Below are 12,973 nucleotides of genomic sequence, written 5' to 3'. Positions count from 1 at the left end.
CCGTCCAAAGTTAGTGGGGGTCGGTCATACATCTGGACTCGATTGGAGCACTCTAAATGGGTCAAAGTGGGATTTTTCGTTCGACCCAAAATGGGGGGACATCAGAATTCGTTTTAGAGGTATGGTTCCTTCGGCAAAGTTTCTTATTTTGATCCTTAGAATACGATTTTCACAGAGCAATGACCGATTTTTAAATCGACCCGCCCTAGTGTATAAGTTCTATCGCCCATGAAAGGGTTAAGGTCCTCGCCTCGTTTGAAATGGTGTTTTTTGGGTGCTTCTTTAAAAGCGTGTAAAACGGAAACGAAAAACGATTTGTTATTTTTGTTTTCAGTATTTTATTTCTTGATTTGTTGTTAAAAAATAAAATTTTGTGTTTGCCCATACGAGGTCTGTTTAAGAAGTTGTCAAGCTTCAAAAAATGGTCTTCACTTGGACAATGAACACAGATATAGTCGGTTCTACTGAACCGATGTTGATGAAATAAAATTTAAATGATGTAGAATTTGTAGTATTTTTTCGGACCTTTAATGTAAAAAAGGGGTAAAAAAATCGGTTTTTCATATTTGAACGCCCGGTATTTTGTAAAATTTTCTTTAAAGGTCGCAGTTCACAGGATAACAACATTCATACTGAATAAGAACCTTTTTGATTTCAGACACTTGTGGGTCCCGGAATCCGTATCGCCAGCGACATACATTTTTTTGAAAGACCATTTTTGAAGGCTGACAACTTCTTGAACAAACCTCGTATGCCAAAAAAAAATATATTTATATTTAAAATAAAATGCTGAAATCAAAAATAAAAAATAGTTTTTTGTTTCTATTTTACACGCTTTCAAAGAAACACCCAAAAACAAAATTTCAAATGAGGCGAGGGCCTTAAAATATTTTCAACCAGATATAATTATTGTACTTTTTCAGTGAAACAAGAATCAAAGATAAATATTCTTATACACCATTGATGTAGATATACTTTGTGAAGTGTTTGGCCGTCCTTTCGCACCAATTTTCTTTCGTGCTTCTTAAAATTATTTCACAAATGGATAGACGACCTTTAGAAGCTTTTTCATTACACACAAGCTTTGCTAAATGTCTTTTACAACTTCAAAAAAAAGTTTTCCATAATTTAGTTTATAATTCCACAGTGGCCACCGAACGCGCGACCAACCCTATGGTAGTCACGCATAGCCAACACGGCCACTCTGCGACGAAAATATCATATAAATTAATTAATAATTGATGTCGAGTTCAACAAAGGATTATTAAACCTTTTGATATAAAAAAAGCCATATTCAATTAATAACAGTAATTTCGTTTTGCTATTATTTTATTTTTTGTTATTCGGGCAAATTGTTTAATACCTTTATTGCTGTTATTGTACCAATGCCCATTCAAGCATTTTACATTCCCATTTGTGTAAATAAAATTGCATAATTACGAGCTTTGAATAAATATTGACTGTTTTTTTTGTTTTTTTGTTTTTTAAGAATGCAAACAAATTATTCAGCCATCTGCATGCTGGGTCGCTTTGTTGTCATAGTTGTAGCGCCATCAACGAAAGCAGAAAAAATGTTGGAAAATCGAGCTGACAGATTTTTGCTCCCTGGCCTTCCTCTCATTGACTTTTTTGTTATTGTTATCGCTATCCAATTGCCTTGCACTGAAAATCGTAATAATAAATAAATGCTTTAAAGTTATATTGATTTTCTTTATGTTGGTATTTGTTTGCGTGCTTTTTTCTTTGCTCGTAATTTATTGCATGCTGCCAGTTCTTGCCACGCTTGTTGCTTATTGCTGTCGCCATTGTTGCCGCCGCTATTTCTGTTGTCGCTGTCCATGTTGACAATTGCTTGAAGGCAATGAGTTCGTATCTTATTGTCGATATCTCATACGCGTGTGGTGGATTGTTCATTTTTCGGTTCTACTCCGTCGCCACGTTCACCCACACAAACTTATGCATGTACAGGGTGGGTCAACTAGCGTTTGAAATTCAATGCTACGCTCAATACCAGCAATAATAGGCGAATGCTCTAGCCGGATGAGCCGGTGCGTGACAACCTTTCGACAGTGCAAAGGTGTATTTGGGAAACCGTGGGGTCTTTCTCTTAGCAGGATACTATGACGAGATTATCAATCAGATTATGATAAGATTATCACCTATGCATCAGTGGTCTGGATCTCTCTCTCTCTCTCTCTCTCTCTCTCTCTCTCTCATGGAAGTCAGGAGCACCTTATCGAGACTATAATGTAATGTAGTCATCTGTTGCACCGGTGCTTTCCCGACTACTTCAGGCCAGGCATTAGATGCTCTGGTTAGTCTACCACTACTTGATATTTTCAACCAAGGAGAGGCCCTGAAGGCCATTTGCAGGCTGAAGCACAATGTGAATCGGTACGGCCGCTGTCCGGCATTGGACAACAGAGAAAGCATGGATTTCGATCCAATGCCCTCTCCATGCCGCCAGGAGTCGTGCTTGAGAAGAGATACAGTAGGGTGCTGCCAGAGGCTCAACTGTGGTCAAACCAAGGCGATTCTATTAAAGGGGGTGTTGGTAAATCAGCTGATTTGTTTCGTTTTTTCGCTGTGTCCATGTAGCTGTCAGCTCAGAATATAACAAGGCGAATTAATTTTTTGTTTTATGGCTCCCTGACCGAGCACGGTTCCGGCTCTGGCGCCTATGTGGAATCAAGAGGACCAAACCGCACTTTGCTCTTGGAATGTACGCACCTGTGCTTCAAGCGGAGGTGTATGCTATTCAATAAGCAATAAACTTTGTTGTGGAAAACAGATGGAGAATCAAATCCGTATGAGTTTTCAGCGAGAGTAAAGCTACGCTCATGGCCTTAGACAGGCCTCCAACCACTTCAAGGGTAGTTGAGTTCTGTAAATTCAGGCTGAAATATGTCGGCAGATGCTAACATGGGTCTCGGGGCAGGTGGATATCGCAGGTAACGATATCTTTGACAATTTAGCTAGGATAGATGGGCTCAGAGGCCAACTTCTTTAGCCCGGAGCCCGCTCTGCCACTCTTTTCTGCAGCCATCAAAGCCACGGTTAGCAAACAAGCTACTTCAATGCACAAACGAGCTTGGTAGTCTGAGGGAGGCTGGAAATGGACTTGATGTTGTCTGTCATGTCCGACCGACTATCACAGATCCTCCTGTCATTAAGCAGAAGGGACTGTAGGCAGCTGGTTCAACTGATGACGGTCCACTTTCTATGGGCAAAGCACATGGAAAAGGTGGGCATCTCAGACAGTGCACTCTGCTTAGCATGTAGAGAGAAGGATGAGACGGCAGACCACTTTCTGTGCATCTAACCAGCCTTCGCTCAGATGTGGCTTGGGGTATTTGGCAGGGATATATTAAGCTACCAGCGCCGATGTCACAATGAGCTTCATCTGAAAAGATGATTTATTGGCAAAAAACTTGAGAAATATTATATGTTTCCAATATTTCTCAACATTTGTAAAATCTAATATAGTTTTGTAAAAATCGAATCATAAGCTAAATTTCTGACACATCACGAATGTTAGTTTAGTCGCCGAACTCAAAGGCATAGACAGTTCAAATTCGAAATGGCGGATGGACCACCCTGTATGCGCTAAATATATTTATTGAACTGTATGTATATGCACTTATGTATGTACATATAATTAATTGAAGTGGCGTCATGTTTACAGCAGATAGCGAACGTTCGTTCTTGGTCTCAATTACCGCAATATGGTTATAATTGCAGAGCTCTGCTTAAATTGCTTGCATGCAAGTTTTTCCAAAGCAAATTTTCCGCAGCAGTACTACGAAAAGGAAATGGTTTCTGTTTGATATTACATTATCAAAAATATCCCCAGCCCATCTGATTTCAATAGGGCTTGTGACTCAAGCTCTGCTCTTTTCAGGATGCTTGCGAGAGTAATGACGGCAAAACAAGTGGCACCAGCGCCTTTTACTGCATTGCTAACTCCGCAATGAACTCAAAGTAGGTACTGACGTAGACAACGTGTAGCTATATAAACAGGCAGAGCCCAAAAAGACATATCCAAGCCACGAAGAAAGCCAAGAAAGACGGCATAGGCATCCACAGCACCTGTTTAAAAGTGCATCTAACATTTCTGCTTGGTCGGGAAAAATTCCATAACAGCTGCGCTAGCCTTCATATGTAAATTCTTAGACAACTTGAATCGTGAATCTTAGCATTCACGAGCAGCGCTCCCGCTTTTATCCGTTGCCTAAGTTTTTTTATTTTGCTTATTTATTTGCATTTTTAAAAGCAATTTTAGATATTCCCTCTATGCGAATTGGCCATGGGGCTATTATTAAAATTTCCTGAAATTGTTTTTTTTCCCTTCCATATAATGCATACTCATAGTCTTCTATTTGCAGAAAATGCATTAGGCGGTCAGCAAATAAAAAAGTTAAAAACTAACGCGATTTTGGTCCACTTCACAATCGCTGCAAAACTGCGTACCCAGACTTTTTCTAAAAATTCTCATTGAAAGTTTGAAAATTTGGTTAGAATTCCTTAAGCTTTTTTTAATTTTGTACAATGTTTGAAGCTTTAAGTTGTATGGTTTTTGTATGAAAAATTAAAAATGAATTAAATAAAACGTACGTTCGCGACTTTAAGGGCATCAACATCTTAACACCAAGGGTTAACCCTAAATTCCCAGTGCCGCCTACAGATGACGAGAGTTTGATATATCCAAACATTTTTTAATCCTTAATGATTTTATCGTAATAAAGAAGTCTTATGTTTCATTGCCTGACACCTACATTTTAATTGAAAGATATCCAATTTTTCTTTTAAAGAGTACTTTCTGTATTGAAAGTTGGGATACTTGGGAATTGAATCGAAAACTGTCAATATTAAGTAAATAAAATAAAATAATTGTTTTTTTTTTCAATTGTTTATAAGCTTCTCAAGCAATAAAAGCTATCTTATAATTAAAATTTCTAAAGCGATTTAGTTTAAAGATTCGTTTTTAATAATTGGTGCGCACACTTCTGTGAGGTGTTTGGCCGAGCTCCTCTTCCTATTTCGTGGCGCGCGTCTTGATGTTGTTCCACAAATAGAGGGATCTACAGTTTCAAGGTGACTCTGAATGGAAAATGATTTTTATGAAGAGCTGGTAGAAACACATTCCAAGGTTTGCCCGCCGAGTGGCGTTTGCTATTAAAAAAAAATGTTTTCTATCATTTTGCTGTTTCACGGAGATAAGAACCTACACACTCTCGAATAATAGTCACGAATCAACCTATTTGGCTGCGACGCCGATATAGTCTTTACATCTGTAAAATTTTTCGCGGTAAAAACTTAAAAAAACAGGTAAAGAAAATTTAAAAAAAATTTTAAAGAAAGTTTGAAAAATTTTTTTTTTAAATTAAACAAAATTTAAAAGAAAATGAAGAAAACAATTAAAAAAAATTAAAAGAAAACAATATTAAGAAAATTAAAAAAAAAACTTAAAAGAAAATTAAAAAAAAAACTTTAAAGAAAATTAAAAAAAAATATAAAGAAAATTTAAAAAAATGTAAAAGAACATTAAACAAAAAATTAAAGAAGATCAACAAAAAATTAAAGAAAATTAAAAGAAGGTTTAAAAAAATTTAAAGAAAATTTAAAAAAATTAACAAAAAAAATTTTGTTAAAATTAAAAAAAAAAAAATTATGAAAACAACAAAAAACTCTTAAAAAAAATTTATGAAACCAAAAAATTATTAAAAAAGTTACAAAAGGTACTAAAAACAAATTTTTTTACACAAAACAAATTTCAATTAACATAAAACTTAATTTTTTACTTATTGCCTTCCAGAAATTTTACTCCACAAACAATTGTTTTCGATTTTGTTCGGTTTGGAAATTAGAGAGTTAACCTTCCGAAGCGTCAAAAATTATAAAAGAAAGAAAAGACATCACAGAAAACCGACGAATATAGCAACTTCTTCTTTGTCTGTTGTATTCCTTTTTAATTGTTTATTAGCTTTTTTTTTCAAATAAAAGCTATTTTATAACAAAATTTTTTAAAGAGATTTAGCTCAAATATAATTTTATTTAAAAAATAGTATCTGCAACTGTAAAATTTTACCGCTGTAAATGAAAACTTAAAAAAAAAATAAATTAATTAATTAAAAAATAATAATAAAAACAAAGCCAAAAAAATAAAAAAATAAAAATTATGAAAGCAAAAAATTAAGGGAGTAAACAATTATTAAAAAAATTAATAAAATTATTAATGTTAAAAAGTACTTAAAAAAGTTATAACAGCAACAAATTAATAAAAAAATTATTGAAAAAGTTAATAAAAATATTAAAGAGCGAAATTTATTACATAAAAACAAAAATTATGACAGCAAAAAATTATTAAAAAAATTAATTAAAATAGTAAAGAACACAATTTATTACAACAAAATAAATTTTAATTAACTTTGTCTTCCAGGAATTTTACTCCACAAAAAATTGTTTTCGATTTAGTTCGGGTTGGATATTAGAGAGTTAAATAGTTAACCTTCCAAGGCTTACAAAATTTTAAAAGAAAGAAGATATCACAGGAAACAGACGAACATTATGACATGGAAAATCTTATGGCAACTACAGGCTTTAAGGCGGGCCTCTTATCAGTGGCTTCAAAAAAAGGAGTTTTTTCTCAATTTTTTTTTCGAGGCGAAAAAAGCGACACACAGGAATAATCTTTTGCATTTATTTGAAGGCATGATGGAAGAGTAATAAACTATTTTTTAACATAAATAAAAAAAACAAAATGGCGCACATATGAGGGATCTCGCACAGCTTCTCGTTGCGCGCTAGTAAAACGGCGTTTAAGATTGCGGTCGTAGTTTTCACCTGAAACACAAAAGAAAAATATTGTCTTATTCAGAAGGCTTTCCCACACATAATAGACTTGTATAAAAATATGAAAAAATGAACACACAATTAATTATTGAAAAAAGTGCTTTTTTCGCTTTCTTTCAAAAAAGGTGTTAAATAACATTAAAAAATTGATTAGTTTTTTGCATTTTGTTAGTTAATTAGTTGCGCATTTTAATTATCTTTATATAGATTATCGGTTTGAAACGATAACTTTCGTCGTTTTTTTAATCTTACACGCCATTTTCAAAAACATGGTATAATTCCTGCATAGTTTCATAATGGTGTATGCATTTTGACAATTCAGTATCGATTAAAAATAAAAAAATAAATAAATAATTGGCGCGTACACTTCTGTTAGGTGTTTGGCCGAGCTCCTCCTCCTATTTGTGGTGTGCGTCTTGATGTTGCTCCACAAATGGAGGGACCTACAGTTTCAAGCTGAGGAGCTTTTTCATGGCAGAAATACACTCGGAGGTTTGCTATTGCCTGCCGAGGGGCGACCGCTATTAGAAAAATGTTTTTATTATTGTAATTTTGCTTTCACCTAGATTCAGTTGGTCTTGTTCTGCTGGAGAAGCGCAACGTTCGCGTAAATATTTCTATAACAAAAAATCGAACATCTAAACAAACCACAATGTCCAACCTAAAGCACTTCGATGATGAGGATAGCGAGGGCAAATATGGCCGTGTTTTCACCGTATCCGGTCCTGTCGTCACAGCCGAACGTATGGCTTGCTCTGCTATGTACGAGTTGGTGTGTGTCGGTTTCTACGAATTGGTCGGTGAAATTATTCGTCTGGAAGGCCACCATTCAAGTATTCGAAGAAACCTCTGGTGTAACTGTTGGTGATCCCGTGTTGCGTACTGGCAAACCATTGTCCGTCGAGTTAGGTCCCGGTATTATGGGCAGCATTTTTGATGGTATCCAAAGTCCATTGAAGGACATTAACGAATTGACTCAATCCATCTATATTCCAAAGGATGTGAACGTGCCCAGCTTGTCACGTACTCAAGCATGGGAATTCAACCCACTCACAGTTAAAGTTGGTTCGCACATAACCGGTGGAGATCTTTACGGTATTGTGCACGAAAACACATTGGTGAAACACAAGATGATCGTGAATCCACGTACCAAGGGTACCGTGCGTTACATTGCGCCATCGGGCAACTACCACATCGATGATGTCGTTTTGGAAACAGAATTCGATGGTGAGATCACCAAACACACTATGTATTGCACGATTTCCCCGAATTGTCTGTTGAAATTGACGGTGTCACCGAGTCCATCATGAAGCGTACCGCTCTTGTCGCCAATACCTCCAACATTCAGTATCGATTAGTGAAATAAAAACCGGAGTTAGTTAGCTAAGCAGGCATCCTTTGAATTGTCACACCTAACATTTCGGCTAATCCGATTTCATATTCGTATTTCTCGTGCCAAAAATTATACAAAAAAAAAGGATAAAGCTTCAGTACGCAGCGGTTTAAGTAACTGTAATGGCTTCAAATGAATTCTGTCCAGAATACACTCTTGATCTTTAAAGAATGCGCAACATGAAAAAACAATGCCAAGGCCTTACTTTATTTACTGCGAAAATAATCAATAGACCTCATACAATAATTTAGTAAACAAGAAGCAGGTATGGTATACCCCGTAAGTACTTCGTATATTCATATACATACGCACATACATACATACATATATGCATACATACATACATACATGCATACATACATACTCACACATACATATACATATATGTACATACATGTGGACTTCAATTTCTTTACTTGTTTCCAATAATTTCATTTAACACATCGCATATTTTTCCCCGGCGCATTTTTATCGTACATTGGCGGCGACAACTTCCACGTTGTCTTCAAGTGTTTTTGTTTTTGTTGCCTATAGCTCACTATGTTTACTTACAGATTTATTTGTAGTAAATGCCTTTTAATTTATTTGCCGGTATGCCGCATTGTCTTGAAGTTTTGTTGTGCCAACAACAAAGTATCTGACACCCCCAATCGCTGCAGTGCAACAAGCAACAAAGCCAACTTGCTGAGTAAACTGTGCGCGGTTAATTTATTTTTATTTAATTTTTTTTACTTGTCCCGCCGCTACAGGCTGATTTCCGAAGTGAATGTGCCATGTGGCATTCTAGTGTGACAGTAACTGTAGCTTTTGTTGCAAGATACTCTATGTTCATGCATAAATACTTATGTACAGATGTGAGAATGCACAACATGCAATGGACAACGGAAACCAGCGTTGCCAGAATGTGTAGCTTATCTCATAACAGGTCGTAGTTATACCCAAAAAGGGGATTTTTTTCTAAATCGCATTTACTCAGAAATAATATATCTATACATATATATATATATTATAATCCTGTAGTCTGAAACGAAATGAGTACAAAACCAAAATCCCTAAGGACACCAAAATCCTGCAGCTACAGACGAAACGACGACAACTGCTGACAACATCGATACGAGGGGTGCCTTTTATATGTCGGGATTAGAGAGCAAAAACAAATTTCAATCATCGAAAATCACTTTATTGTTTTTCAAAATATTCTCCATGAAGATCTATACACTTTTGCATGCGTTTGAACCAATTGTCGAAGTACTTTTGCCACTCTGAATGAGGTACCTCCAAAACATGCATTCTGAATGCCGCAACCGCTTCTTCAGGTGTCGAAAAACGTTGACCTCTCAGTTTGTTTTTTACGTACGGGAATAAACAAAGTCATTCGGTGCCAAGTCAGGACTATACGGTGGATGACCCATTAATTCGATGTTCTGAGTGCTCAAAGATGCAGTTGTTTGAGCCGATGTGTGAGAGGTCGCATTGTCCTGGTGAAGAGTGATCCGTTTTTGGCGATTGGTTTTCCTAATTTCTTGGAAGACAACTGGCAAACAAATGGTTGTGTACCACTCAGAATTTACTGTTCTGCGTTGTTCTAGTGGTACGGTTGCGACATGTCCAGTTTTTCCGAAAAAACAGGCGACCATTTGCTTGGAAGTGCTTCGTGCGCAAACAACTTTTGTTGGATTTGGCTCATCTTGAAACACCTATACAGTCGACTGCTGTTTACTTTCGGGCTCATACGCGTAAATCCATGATTCATCACCTGTCACGATGTCATAGACGTGTTTCGAAGCCCCGTGATCGTATTTTTTGAGCATTTCCTTCGACCAATCGACACGAGCCTTTTTTTGAGCGATTGACAAACTGTGTGGGATCCAACGCGAACAAATTTTTTTGACAGTCAAATGTTTATGCAATATTGAATGTATGCTAGTCCCACTAATGCCTAAGATTGTCTCAATCTCACGATAGGTCACCTGACGATCTTGCAATATCAGTTCGCGCACAGCATCCAAGGTTTTCGGAACAACAACTGATTTTGGACGACTTTCTCGAAATTCGTCTTGGAGTGAACTACGACCACGATTGAATTCACCATACCATCGATAAACACTGGTCCTTGATGGAGCTGCTTCATCGCCAAAAAATGAATTAAGTTCATCCATGCAATGTTGCTGAGTTAATCCACGTCGAAAGTTGTAAAAAATAATCGCACGAAAATGTTCACGATTTAATTCCATTTTTGGACCGAGATGAATCTTTTAAGTTACTGTAAACAACACAAATAGCGCTGGTATTTCAAAACGTTCTGAGTACGTAAAATTCAAAAAATATCAAACTTTGCGACACAGCTGTCAGTTGCCAGATTGCAACACCATGGTTGCCAAATCCCGACATATACAAGGCACCCCTCGTAATACAATTCTGAGATGTTTATAACAGCCTGCGTGATGGAGCTAAAAAAAATTATTTCCAGATGCAGACCCGAACTTAGCAGCTTCCAGCTAACATTAATTGCTACATTGTTGTTACAACCCTGGAAAAAGTTTATAAAAATACCGCGAAAATGTGAAGATTTGGAATATGTGCAAAGAAATTCGAGAAATTTATAAAATTAGCAAGCAAAATACATATGTATATATGTATATAGATATTTTAATTCCAATATGAACATTTTTAAATCAAACAAAAATCCCCAAACGAAAAAACCTGCGCCCAAAATGCGCCGCAATCCCCACATCTGGCACCACGAACAAAAGTGTACGCTTGCTGGCCTTCCTTTCAAATTTCAAATTTATTTTTACGCTTTACTTGTCCGCTTGTAAATACTAGAGCCTATAGAGTGCAGCTGCGAAGCAATCGTGAAGGATTCAGCTTTTAGTATAAATACGCGTACTTATTTTGGATAAATACACACACACAAAAAAAACAAAAAGAAAGAATAGACATTTAAATGATTTAAATGGCTATTCTTAAGCTAACATCTTGATGTAAAACATGCTGCTAATTGTAGGATAAAAATAAAACTCTAGTTCGTAAGTCCATGGAACACATAAAAATGTTAGCCACTCAAATGTGAAATTCCGCTTAAAATGCATGTTTACTAAATCATTTAGAATTATGGATACATTCACACTTTGGCTCAACTGCTGCTGGGCTTTTATGTTCACTATATTTAGCAGAAAAAAGTTAAGTATTTAAGTGCTTAATTCCCAAATCGTGGCATTTGTTTTATAACTCTACCTTTTACCTTTCTGAATTCCCGCAGCGGTGTGCATGCGCTCACATTCTAAAAAGCAAAAATAAAATTTGTAAATGTGTAGCTAGAAATCCTACATGAACTTCGATTACCGCTGCTAATGCGCCAACGAATGCTTTAATTACCGCTAATTATGTGTGAAATTGTGAGAAGCTTTGTGGGTTCATGCAATTTAAAATTTGCAAAGATCGAATATATGCGGCAATACATTGAAAACCTAAAAAACAAACAAGCAAAACGATTTTCTTACAATTGACGAATTCCGCCCAAAATGTAATCAATTTAAAAAAGTTAATTTTCGAGTGGCTCACCACTTCTCATCTACCTTTTTTTTAAATTTGTTTAATGTCATTGTTATTTTTGTAGCAGAAAAACAGTTTTTGGAGTTTGGTGTTGACTTGACAGTTCTAGGCTTTATATACATTTCAGTGTGGCGTGAACCTCAGCGTACTAGGCGGGACTAGTTTGCAGGGGCGGCAGCCTTTGGTCGAAAATAACCTTAGTCATTCCGGTGGGTGCGGTAGGTAGAACCGGTTCTGACAGTCTTGGGAATATTTGATTTATTTTTTGCAGCAACATCGCACAAAACCAATTCGCCTTCTTCTTAATTGGCGCGATAACCGCTTACACGATTTTGGCCGAGTTTAACAAAGCGCGCCAGTCGTTTCTTTCTCGTGCTAACCGGCGCCAATTGGACACACCAAGTGCAGCCAAGTCCTTCTCCACCTGATCTTTCCAACTCAGAGTAGGCCTTCCTCTTCCTCTGCTACCACCAGCTGGTACCGCATCGAATACTTTCAGAGCCGGAGCGTTTGTAACTGCATTTTCCCTTACAATTTTCGTTGTCGACGGCCTGCCAGTACGTTCGTCATACTCGACGGAGTCATGATCTCTTCTGACGTGTTCATTCTTTTCATAAACGGCTGTTTTCTTCAGAGTATTTATGTATCATTACCGAAACAGTTTCCCGACATTTCGATAAGTTTTTGCACCACTGAAACAATTTTAAACGCAAAATTTAATACAAACTCGTTGGCAAAATCAAATCCATTTTTACAACTGTAGAGAATCGAAAAGAAGAGTTGAGGTAGATTTACTCAAAACGCCGTAACTTTTACAAATGCCAAGGAATGGCGATAAATGGCGAATAGTAGGAATGGTAATCTCAGAACCGGCGACCTAACAAAACAACAAAAAGGAACAGAACTTAAATCAGTTGACTGAGAGCGTTGCCTGGCGGTTGCTGCGGGAACTTTCTGAGCAAGGTGATATGCCAACTTATGCTTGTCAGCCCGTCCAAAATGTCTTTCCATAAAATATATCAGTGCATGAAATATGTCGGTCTATAAAATATGTGTAGAGTCCATACCATATTTCTGTCAAAAAAACTATACAGCAATTTAACTCATAACAGATGTATGTCTTTCCATAAAATATGTCAGTCCATAAAATATATCAGTTGAAGAAATTCAGGC

The 12,973-nt window shown here is 36.5% G+C and overlaps 1 pseudogene; it reads left to right on the top strand.

Annotated features, from left to right (window-relative positions):
* Positions 1-7,393: 7,393 nt before the first annotated feature.
* LOC128861327 (V-type proton ATPase catalytic subunit A-like) lies at positions 7,394-11,154 on the top strand (annotated as a pseudogene).
* The last annotated feature ends 1,819 nt before the right edge of the window (positions 11,155-12,973 follow it).

This window comes from Anastrepha ludens, chromosome 4, assembly GCF_028408465.1.
Source record: "Anastrepha ludens isolate Willacy chromosome 4, idAnaLude1.1, whole genome shotgun sequence".
In the NCBI taxonomy this organism is placed as follows: Eukaryota; Metazoa; Arthropoda; class Insecta; order Diptera; family Tephritidae; genus Anastrepha; species Anastrepha ludens.
The sequence above is the reverse complement of the archived record's forward strand: the minus strand, read 5'-3'. Positions and strand labels throughout refer to the sequence as shown.